Source organism: Gossypium hirsutum, chromosome D12, assembly GCF_007990345.1.
Source record: "Gossypium hirsutum isolate 1008001.06 chromosome D12, Gossypium_hirsutum_v2.1, whole genome shotgun sequence".
Classification (NCBI taxonomy): Eukaryota; Viridiplantae; Streptophyta; class Magnoliopsida; order Malvales; family Malvaceae; genus Gossypium; species Gossypium hirsutum.
The window spans coordinates 20,723,984-20,736,613 of record NC_053448.1 but is presented as its reverse complement, the minus strand read 5'-3'; the positions used below and the strand labels follow the sequence as shown (position 1 = coordinate 20,736,613).

General features: G+C 33.5%; 1 non-coding gene across 1 annotated transcript; it reads left to right on the top strand.

Annotated features, from left to right (window-relative positions):
• The first annotated feature begins 9,314 nt into the window (after positions 1-9,314).
• LOC121224756 (small nucleolar RNA R71) lies at positions 9,315-9,420 on the top strand. The gene has a single exon (XR_005922501.1). It is a non-coding gene; the product is annotated as a small nucleolar RNA R71 (small nucleolar RNA).
• Positions 9,421-12,630: the final 3,210 nt, after the last annotated feature.

Genomic DNA, 12,630 nt, shown 5'->3' with positions numbered 1-12,630 from the left:
CATAGTAAGCTCGCCTTTCTGCACATTAATAAGGGTCCTTCTAGTTACTAGGAAAGGCCTTCCTAGGATGATTGACACCTCGTTATCTATTGGCACCTCGTTATCTACTTTAAAGTCTAAAATAACAAAGTCAGCAGGAAAAATAAATTTGTCTACACGTACCAATACATCCTTAATTTTTCCTTCTCGATGTGCTAAGGATCGCTCTACTAATTGAAGTGTAACCGTAGTTTGTCTAACTTCACCTATCCCCAGCTTCCTCAATATAGACATGGGAATCAAGTTAATGCTCGCACCCAAATTACATAGTGCCTTACCACAATACGTTGCTCCAATGTTGCAAGGTATGGTAAAACATCCAGGATCTTTCAACTTTTGGGGTAGTTTTTCTTGAAGATATGCACTGCATTCCTTCGTTAAGGATACTGTCTCAAATTCTCCAAGTCTTCATTTCTTGGACAGGATATCCTTCATGAATTTGACATAATTTGACATCTGTTCAAGTGCTTCTACCAACAAAATACTGATATGAAGTTGCTTGAGTATGTCTAGAACTTTCTTGACTTGGACTTCCTGCTTCTGCTTCAAAAGTCTTTAAGGGTAGGGTGGTGGAGGATTCTTTAGTGGACCTTGTAATATCTCGAAAATTATTACTGTAATACCCCGAAAATTACTACAGTAAGAAAATAGGTATCCTTGATAGTAAAATAAGGAAATAAAGTGACAAAAAGGGAAATTTTGAGTTATGGCAACATTGGGAATTATATTATGACATATTAATTCAAGAAAGGATTATATCGCAAAAGTAAGAAAAGTTTTGTTGCCTAAGAGTAAATACTCAAAATTTAAGGGATTAAAGTCTAAATACAAAAAATTTGAAGGACCAATAGTGTAAATATTTTAAGGGTGGAATAATCTAGAAACTAAGGAAAATGGATGAAGTAGGACCAAATTGAAAAGGTGAAGAATTTTAAGGGACTAAATCACAATTTTACCAAATTAAGTGATGACTCAAGGATGAAATTTTTAAAGATTATAAAGGGCAAAATGGTCAATTAGAAGAGAGAGAAATCTAGATGGCAATGATGATGTTGGTGATATTTTAGATTAATTAATTAATTAAATATTAGTTTATTAATATTTTAATTTGATTTTTAAATGATATTTTATTATTTTATTATTATTCTATTTAGTATATATATGGAAGGAAAGATGAAGAATCTTCATCTTCTTCCCATGAATCCAACGTATGAAGAGAAAAGAAAGAAATAAACTTTCTTTTCTTTACAATTTGGTCCTTTCACCAAAAAATTACCATTTTCTCTTAGAAATCAAAAGAATTTTCATATCCATCAAGAGAGAAAGATAACAAGGAGACAATGGGGCTTGAATATCAAGTTAGATTCAAGAAATAAAAGCTGGAGGAGAGAGAAAATCAAGTTAAAGATTGAAATCAATAGGATAAGGTAAGAACATCAAGATTTCAATATATTTTTTAAGTTTGTTATTATTGAAAAAGCATGGAAATGATGTTATAGTAGAGTTTTCTTAAATAAAGTCTTATGTTATTGATATATTAGTGAAGGGAAATAAGACAAAGTGATGGAAAATATTATAGAGAAAATGAATAAGCAAGTTATAAACTTAGTAATCAACATTTTGCACTAAAACAGTTTTGGACAGCAGCAGTAGGTTAACTTTGAAAAATCACCATAAATTATGGAAATTGAATTAGAGGATTAAAAAATATGGAATTAAATCTTATTAAGTCTAGTCTCTCATAGAAGAAACAGTGTAAGTAATGGAATTGTAAATCATGAGATATAATAAATTATGTGAGACAAGGTGATAGAGGGTTGCGCGTGGACCAAGATCGAGTTGCCAAGTCACGAGAAAACTCCTACGAGGCTCTAAATGAACAGATCTGAAATGAAATAGAAATTAAAAGATTAGAACTTTGAATTTCCAGATCTGAAATAAAAATCCCCAAATCAGTAAAGAATCAAATTGAGAATAGGAATAAGTGTTAATAAGGGTTCTTGGGGAATCAAGAACATGTTATTGAACCCCAAAGAATACTCCAATCTATCAAATCTGAAAAGAAAGACACAAACAGCAAGTTAAATTTCCTCAAAATTCCAGCAATCAAAACGGCCCAAATCTGAAAAGAAGAAATCGGCAAGAACAAGGAATTTAAGGATTTTTGAACGAATTTTGTTGCCAAGAACAAAAGGGACGATCCGATCTTTAGTAAAGAAGAGGGCGAATAAGATTTGGAATGCCTGAAATGCAACAAGAATAGAAAACAAAGTGATTAAATAAAATCAACACAAGCAAAATTTAAAAGAAAAAATTGACAGCAAGAAATTAAAAGATAAGTCCTAAGAAGCCTTGAAATCCCAAAAGATCTCACAACTCCCTTCAAACAGCTCTAATCTCCCCTCCAAAGAATATCAATGGCAAGAAGAAGGCTGAAGATGGCTCCCACAATCAAAAGATTCTTGAAACAACTTCTAAAGAAAACTCAAGAGAGAATTCTTGGAGAAAAACTCAAGGAGAATTTTGCACTTAAACAAATCTGAAATTTTTGATATATTTGAGAAGTGAATACAAGGGTGGCTGGCCATGCCTTTAAATAGGTCGTATACTAATCCTAATCTCATTAGGAAAACTTAAGAATTAAACCTAATTAATAAAAATAATAGGGAAATTCAGCCAGGCACTTAAATGAATTGTTTTAGGCCGAATTTTAACATGTAATATTCCTAAAGCCTAAAAATTAAATTAACAATTAAAATGTTTACAAATTGGGCCCTTTGACAATTTGGCCTGATTTTCAACTAAGTACGGGTGAATTTCTTGATTGGGCTTGGAATCTTCTTATTGGGCCTTGCCTTCAAGAACTTAGGCTTGTAATCCATCTCTTACTGAAATTGAGTCATTGATGCTCGTGACGGAGATCCAATGCGCTTTGGCTGCAAGATTCGGTTTCTTGGACCAAGATTTCCAAGATTTGAAATCTTGATTTTCTTGATTCTTGAAATCGCTCCAAACAGCAAAATTGGGCAAACATTCGGTTTCTTGATTTTCTTGAAAACAAGAAAGTGAATCTTGATTTTCACATTCTTTTGTGTACGCATTTAAGGCCTTTGTGACTCATATCATTCCCCCTTCCTCAAAAAGATTCGTCCTCGAATCTGAAAAATCAAATGGAGATAAGTCAACCACATTGAAAGTAGAACTTGTATTCCAAACATAAGCATAACAAAACAAGTATAACGCATGCGAATGGACATATTCAGATTACCATGCAAACAAGCTAATTTACTCGCCAATGCCTCGTCAAATATTCGAAACAAAGATGGACATGTTTTAAGGCATTCAATCATCTCAAATTGTTTCCACAGACCATGAATAAATCGCGAGTAATAAATCAAATGGTAAACGTAATCATCACAAGTAGGTATTTGAAAAGGTTCACACGGTTCACAGAGTTACACAATCATACCATGCAGTAATCGACGGCCTATAGATTCACTCACACATGCATTATCAAAAACAAGAATATTTTTATCAACCATCAAAACAGATAGATCATCACTAAATAAAATAGGACAGTCAAACATGTTTCGATCTAAGTGTTTTACAAAAATTAAATCATCAACAAGATCTTTGTCACTATCCGAGGAGTACAAAAGTGTTTCAAAAGTTTCAAGCATCTTACCTTTATAAGCAGAAGAAGAAGGGTCGATTTTACCTTTTCCATTTAATACAAACCTTCGCTCATTGGGGGCATAGTGTAGTCAAAGCTCTATTGTTGAGTTAACCTTTGTCAAATGGAACTCAAACTTCATGTACAACCACCTAAACTGTTTAAGGCACGAATATAAATTGAAAACAAATTTGGCAAATTTCGTTACCTTATTCACCAAAATAGATTTGCACAAATTCGCAGATTTTACACAAGGCAAATCAAGAGAATAACAACTCACGCTTCCTTTCATAATGACTTTATCAACCACAATCGAAGAATAACAATTAATCGGATCAAAATGAGGGGATCTTTTAAGAATTAAGTCACCAAAAGTTTTATCAATAGTTTTCAAATCTGCACGGGACTCGGTTGATAAAATTTCCTTACCTCGCTTACCTTCGGGCTCATGTAGTGTGATTTCATCTTTGCCTATGTTGATCGTATGAAAGCGTCTTTCATCGGAAAGGTATTGAAGTTGGAAGTTATCTTTCATATGTGGCCAATGGAAGTGTTCTATCCCACACAAAGGTGGTAAACCTTTAAGGGCCTCACTAAAAACATCCTCATAATCCTGCGAAAAACATTGAAACACACTAGGCAAATTTTCATTAATGTTAGATAGAGATAAATAATTTTGCCTAAACCTCACAAGGATACAAGGCTGTTCATTGAATAGGTCTCTCCGCACATCTTTTTTTGTTGCAATTAAATTTTTCACTCTATTTTTACCACTTGCGGATTCACTCACCTTTGGGCCATTTAAATTTTGACTTTTTTCACCACTAGCCTCTTTTCTCTCTGTCTTTTTTATTTGTCCTTTCTCCCTCACTCCCTCACAAAATTTCATCATTTTTAATTGATCTTTATATACGTCACTGGGATTTAAAGGAGCAAGAGTGAATTTTTGGCCTTTAAACATAATAGAGTATCTATTAAGCTTGCCTTGGTGTGTAACATCACGATCAAATTGCCAAGGCCGTCCAAAGAGCAAGTATGCTGCGCATTGGGACCACATCACACCATACCTCATCCTCGTAATTCCCAAGCTTAAAAGTGATCAAGGACAGTTTTGTAACTTTAACTTCTGAGCATTCATTAAGCCACTGAAGGTGATACGGCTTAGGGTGCTCGATACAAGGTAACTTTAAGGAATCCACCAAATAGCTGCTAACTACATTCGAACAACTCCCACTATCAATAATAAGTGAACATAAGTTACCTTTTATAAAACACCTAGAATGGAAAATATTGGTCCTTTGGTTATCACAATCGTCTCCCATTTGGATGTTAAGGGTGCGCAGACTATCATCCTATTTTTTTTCTCTTTTTTTTGAAATACCTGTAAAACAAATACTCAACACTCAAAAGAAAAATTAGTAAACCTCACCGTTAGTCACTCAAAAAGAAAAATCAAATTCTCAATGAGGTAGAATTTAGTCTTGTGAGTTCTTTAGTAGAGTTTATATCAACCAATTAGAAAGTGTATGAACCGAAACTACCAAAGAGTCCTAATTTGCCATAAGATGCCAAAAATTGACGTGACACCAACTGATTTGTGTCGCACCGAGGAAGAATTGTGCACACTTTAAAAATCCTACTAACACAAGAAACAATAAGGTGTTAGATAGTGTAAAGGGAGAATAAAGGCAAACAAATGAAAACCTATAGCTAAGAATCAATAAAAATTGTTGAAACCAGAAAACCCGAAAAACTGCGGAGTAACTTGACAACTTTGTTCGAGGTGTTCCTGATCTCCAAAAATCACGAAATTAAATCTTGAATGTCCTTAAATATTTATTTTTTGATCTGAAAATTTTGGACACCAAACTCAACCCGCTGAATATTTTTTAAAATTTTTATTGGATTTTTTATTTTTCAATTTTTTTGACTTTTTTGACTGACTTTTTTGTGGGAAATATTTTTTTATATTCAATAAAAATTCCAAAAATATATATGTAAAATTTCAAATCAATCAGACAACGTTTACCCACTCAAATGAATTTTTTTTGAAAATTTTTTTTGGGTAAAACTGCTATTCGTAGTTTAAAAAATAGAGATCAGTTTAGAAATCAACCAAGAACACCCAAAACGCCCAAAATCTGATTCCAAATGATAGAGGGTTGCGCGTGGACCAAGATCGAGTTGCCAATTCAGGAGAAAACTCCTACGAGGCTCTAAACGAACAGATCTGAAACGAAACAGAAATTAAAAGATTAGAACTTTGAATTTCCAGATCTAAAATAAAAATCTCCAAATCAGCAAAGAATCAAATTGAGAATAGGAATAAGTGTTAATAAGGGTTCTTGGGGAATCAAGAACATGGAATTGAACCCCAAAGAATACTCCAATCTGCCGAATCTGAAAAGAAAGACACAAACAGCACGTTAAATTTCCCCAAAATTCCAGGAATCAAAACGGCCGAAATCTGAAAAGAAGAAATCGGCAAGAACAAGGAATTTAGGGATTTTTGAACGAATTTTGTTGCCAAGAAAAAAAGGGACGATCCGATATTTAGTACAGAAGAGGGCGAATCAAATTTGGAATGCTTTGGAACGCTTGAAACGCAACAAGAACAACAAACAAAGTGATTAAATAAAATCGACACAAGCAGAATTTAAAAGAAAAAATTGACAGCAAGAAATTAAAAGATAAGTCCTAAGAAGCCTTGAAATCCCGTAAGATCTCACAACTCCCTTCAAACGGCTCTAATCTCCCCTCCAAAGAATATCAATGGCAAGAAGAAGGCTGAAGATGGCTCCCACAATCAAAAGATTGTTAAAACAACTTCTAAAGAAAACTCAATAGAGAATTCTTGGAGAAAAACTCAAGGAGAATTCTGCACTTAAACAAATCTGAAATTTTTGATATATTTGAGAAGTGAAATCAAGGGTAGCCGGCCAGGCCTTTAAATAGGCCTTATACTAATCCTAATCTCATTAGGAAAACTTAAGAATTAAACCTAATTAATAAAAATAATAGGGAAATTCAGCCAGGCACTTAAATGGACTGTGTTGGGCCGAATTTTAACATGTAATATTCCTAAAGCCTAAAAATTAAATTAACAATTAAATTGTTTACAAATTGGGCCCTTTGACAATTTGGCCTAATTTTCAACTAAGTATGGGTGGATTTCTTGATTGGGCTTGGAATCTTCTTATTGGGCCTTTCCTTCAAGAACTTGGGCTTGTGATCCATCTCTTACCGAAATTGAGTTGTTGATGCTCGTGACGGAGATCCAATGCGCTTTGGCTGCAAGATTCGGTTTCTTGAACCAAGATTTCCAAAATTTGAAATCTTGATTTTCTTGATTCTTGAAATCAGTCCAAACAGCAAAATTGGGCCAAGATTCGGTTTCTTGATTTTCTTGAAAACAAGAAAGTGAATCTTGATTTTCTCGTTCTTTTGTGTACGCGTTTAAGGCCTTTGTGACTCATATCACAAGGTCAGAATGAATTCGGGTTCCCCTGTTCTGACTTTGGAAAATTATCAAAAATTGGAGAAAAATAATTATGGGCTTAAATTTATATTTTTAAAATCCTGAATGATTTTTTTCAAGAGAAACAAAAAAGGAACATCATCCGACTCTTGTACGAGGAGATAATTAATTTTTAGTGAAAAAGGGTCGAAACTGTCAGACAGCAAAACGGGGATGATTTTAAAGAATAAACTATTCTTGTTGGCTAAACCAAAAATTCTAAAATTTTATAGTAAGAAGATATGTGAGTCTAGTTTCAGATAAAATTAACAGATCTCAATTCGGAGTTACATAGCTCAAGATATAAATAATTTTGTGACAATGACTCAAGTGGACATCTTTGAATGAACAAATAAATAAATAGTGAAATTATAGATAATGTTACATATAAGCATGTTATATACATTAAGGATGTGGAATGGAGAGAAGGAGGAAAATATATGATTATTCAACTAGCATGAGTTTTCATTAAAAATGGCTAATTTGCATGTTTTAGGTTTAGGGACTAAATTGAATAAAAGTAATATTTTAAGGGTAAATTTGTAAAAATGTCAAAAAGTGACTAAACTGTATGAAATGAATTTTTTTATTATTTAAATTAATAAATTGAATGAAATATTAATTTATATCAAGATTGGGTGGAAATTCGAGGAAAACAGAAAATTATCAAAATGTCCCTGAATTTTGGTATTTCTGCAATTTAGCCTGGTAAGTTCGTGTAACTTGAATTATATTCTTAGATGATTGAAATATATATATATTGGATTGAGAAATTGATTTGAATTGTGAACATGAGAAATTGTGAATTGAATGAAATGGAAACGAAGCTTTGAATTACATGAGTAAATATCGGGTCTCATAGGCCCTATTTGTTATGAACATAATATTTCAAGGATATGTTGTAAAGAATTATAAAAGACCGTTAATAATTTGAAAGTTTTAATTCGGATGAAATTTTGTAACTCGGTTTAATACGTATGCAAATGTATGTCTTCTAGTAATGCCTCGTACCCTATTCTGGCGTCGAATACGGGTAAGGGGTGTTACAATGTGACATTGCCAGATTCGGTCATAACGTTTAGACCGGGTTTGGGGTGTTACAGAACTAGTTGATTCATCTTATGTGGCAATTTTGCATCTAATGAAGTTGTTAGTTTATCAAAATTAACTGGTTCAGAAGTTACCTTATTATATTTTGCAGATTTTGGTTCTGGTCAAACTGAAATTTCAACACTCGGTTGAACTTCCACTGAGTCTTGAGCATCATCTGGCTCTTCTTCAACTTCGACAGTGTTGGGCTCTAATGTCTTTCCACTGCTCAATGTCAATGTTTTACAATGCTCCTTCCGTAGATTTCTTGGATTCTCTGTATCACTAGGCAAAACACCTTGTGGATGGTTTCTAAGTTCAGTGGCAAGTTGACCCACTTGACTCTCCAAATTCCTTAATGTGGCATCATTCTTTGCCATATACGTGTTCAATAGGTTCTCTAAACTATTCAAAGGTTCAGCTTGAGTTGGTTTCTGAACTTTTTGGGTAAAAATTGCTAGTTGGATTGGTCTAGGCTGGGTGTAAGTGTTACTGTTTCAAGCCCCTTGGTTACTCTAGGAAAGTTTAGGGTGGCTTTTCCAAGATTGGTTTTAAAAATTGGATTGCAGTTATTGCCTTCCTCGGTTATACTTCTGATTACCCATGTAATACACGGATTCTGGGTTTAATGGACATTCTTTGAACATATGTCCTTCCCCACAATAAACATAGGCTATATTTTCAAAGTGATTAGGTGACTGAGCTGCAAAACTATTAAACCCATTAGTGGTAAAATTTTTAAGCATTGTGGAAATCAAAGATACCTGAGATGTAAGTGAAGTAAGAGCTTTCACTTCATGTACTCCAGCGACTCATCATCCTGACGTTGCTCAATTTGTTGGCCATTGATAATTGTTGCTGGCAATTCTCTCAATGATTTCATAAGCCTCATTATAAGACTTAGAATGGAGAGAACCATTAGCAAAACCGTCCACTACCATCCTTGTGTGAGCATTGAGACCGTTATAAAACATCTCAAGTTGGATGTAATGAGGGATTCCATGATAAGGGCACTTCTGTAATAATTCTTTGTACCTTTCCCATACCTCATACAAGGACTCACATCCATTTGTTGGAAAGTAGTGATCTCATTCCTCAACTTAGCATTCTTCCTAGGTGGGAAATATTTCATGAGGAATCTTTCTACTAACTCTTACCATGTGAAAATGGAATTTGGTGGCAATGAGTTCAACCAGGCTCGAGCTCTGTCCCTTAGCGAATATGGGAACAACTTCAATCGTAGTGCATCTTCGGGTACTCCGACTAACTTGAAAGAATCACTCACCTCCATTAACAGTCTTAAGTGAAGGTAAAGATCTTCGGTAGGCATTCCACTTAATTGGACCACTGTCTGAACCATCTGGAGCATGACTGGCTTCAGCTCGAATTGTTGTGCCTCGATTTTGGGTCTCATAATACCTAGATTAAGATCATGAAACATTGGCATGACATACTGTCTTAGAGCTCTATCCCTACCATCAACAATAAGGATAGGATTTTGAGTAGGGTTTGCTCTGTTTCCTTGATTCGAAATTTCAAAGTTCATCTCTTCAGTCCTTCTCTAACTTGCTTGTCTCCTTTGTTGTCAAAAAGTTCTTTCAATCTCAGGGTATATAGGGAGTAAATTGATAATTCAATTAATACTCATAAACACCTAAAAAAAGAGTAACCAAGTTAAAATTTAACAGAAAAATAAACCAAAATGCAAAATTAACAAATTAAAAAATAATGACTTTTGAAACAGTCCCCAACAACGACACCAAAAACTTGGGACGATGGAAATGTGCAAGTGTACACAATCGCAACAAGTAATAAAGTGACAAGTAAATGTCGAGTTATCATACCCTTAGGGACTGTGAAAAGAATTATTTATGAATGCAATCAAAAACACTTTGGTGAAGAAAAATATTTTGATTTTGAGAAAGTGATTAAAAACTAAAATTTAACTAAATAAAAGTTCTGATGCACAATTTTAGAAGATGATTTTAATCAAGATGACATAATTGTGTTAGATTAATTACATTTCTTAACGTAGAATTACTAAACTCATGTTCATGTTGTTACGAATAAATTCACAGAAACTTGGTAATTTGCTAACTACTGCTCATACATACCTATTAAATTAACTAATCTCTTGAACATTTTCCAATCCCAATTCAAATAATTAATAAACCTTCATAAGCACATAAAATTTTAAGTGATGTAACAATGTATTCCTACCTTGAAACAGTTTAATAACAATAATCTTACAAGTTATGCAAGGCTAATGTACCTTCTAATACCATCGCTAATTTAACCCTTAGCTACCTTAGAAGATTAAACATGCACTGATTAAGTATTGTGTCAATTAATTAGAATTTCAACATGATTAAATAATTAATTCATTAGATACCTTACAATTATAATGCAAGAATAACTTAATCATGATTTTACTTAATCAAACAACTTATCAAGGCCTATAACAACACAAACACAATTTTAATAACTTAAGTGGATGAAAATAAATCAACCTAACATGAATTAAATTTAAGCCATATTAATTAAATTAAACATATCAACATAACAAGTATTTATAAATATGTTCATAACACCAACAATAAAAATTAAAGGAGAGGGAACTAGAATCAAATCTGGTGTTTCTCCGAAGCTTGACTAGTTTGCTCTTCTCCTCTTTCTCTGCTTGTTCTTGTTGAACTGAGGCTTCTACGAGCACTTGATTGCTACTACCAATGGTGGTTGAAGGGCTATTTTCCAAGAGGGGAAATTGTCAAGGGAATGGAAGGGAAAATGAAGAACAAATGAAGTGTTTTGAAGAGAAAAAGTGAGAGAGAGGTGAAGAATGAAATGATGAGAGGTGTGTTTGAAATGAGCAGCCAATGGGGGTATTTATAGGTTGAGTAGGCTAATAAAAATAGAAAAAAATCAGCAGCCATAGACTCCCCCATGGTCAACCACACATGTGGCAAGTTTGAAGCTTTCAAACTTGCTAAATTTAGCTATGGGAAAATCTACAAAGGCTTGATAAGTGGAGGGGTCTGAATGCAATTTCAAGGAAGCTTCAAAGGCTATTTTTCAAGCCAAATAATCAGATAAATAAGCTGATTAGGTCAGCATGTGGGATGGTTTTCGGTAACCCATTGCTCGGTTGGATCGATCTTCTCGGTTTAGCACAATTGGGCCTTCTTTCCTAATTTAATTAATAATAATTATTTAACCCAAAATAAATTGGATTAAAATTAAAATTAATTATACTATGAATCAATATTCATAATTTGTACCGTCTTAGGCTGAAAAATTAATTCGCCTCGATGCTTCAAAATCACTTCTTGGTTTTGTGCTTCTAGTAGTGCCTGCTAAGTCAATTTCGCCCTTTGTGCGAATCTGTCAAAAATAAATTAAAATTAAAATAATTATTATAAAATTAATTAAAATTCAACATTTTAATAATTTAAGTACAATTTACTTATTTTATAATTATTATTTATTTTTCAACAAGAATTAGTATGGAATTGCATGAATTTGAGTTAACAAGGGCATGAAAAAATGTGTATATTTTCGTGTTTCCAATGACAAGAAGGAACTAAATCTGAGACAGCGATGTTGGTTAGAGCTACTAAAAGTTTATGATTTGGTTATTGATTATCATTCAAAAAATCCTAATGTCGTTGCAGATGCACTCAGCCGAAAGTCATCATTGTTTGCACTTTGAGCGTTGAACACTTGATTAACTCTGAATGCCTATGGTTTTGTATAGGCAGAATTGAGGACTAAACCCTTGTTTCTACAATGAATTCAGGAGTTATAAAATGATTATTTGAAGTTGATAATGAAACAAAACTTGGCTCCGGATAATTTGACACTGAATAAGTATTTGTAATGATGGTACATTGCATTACCGCCATAGAATTTGTGTTCTGAATAATTTAAATTTAAAATGTGATATTCTATCAGAGGCTCACAGTAGTACATATTCCATTTATCTTTGTAGCATGAAGATGTATTGTGATTTGAAACAAATGTACCAGTGGACGGGTATCAAACATGAGATTTGTCAGTTTGTAGCTAAATATTTGATTTGTCAACAGGTAAAAGTAGAGCATCAGGTGTCATCGGGATTATTCCAGCCTGTTATGGTTTTTGAGTGGAAGTGGGAGCGAGTAACGATGAATTTTGTATCTGGTTTTCCTGTAACTCTGAAAAAGAAAGATTTTATCTGGGTGATTGTTGACAAATTGATTAAGTCAGCCCACTTTATTCCAGTTAGAACAGATTACTCACTTGTGAGGCTAGCGGAATTATATGTGTTAGAGGT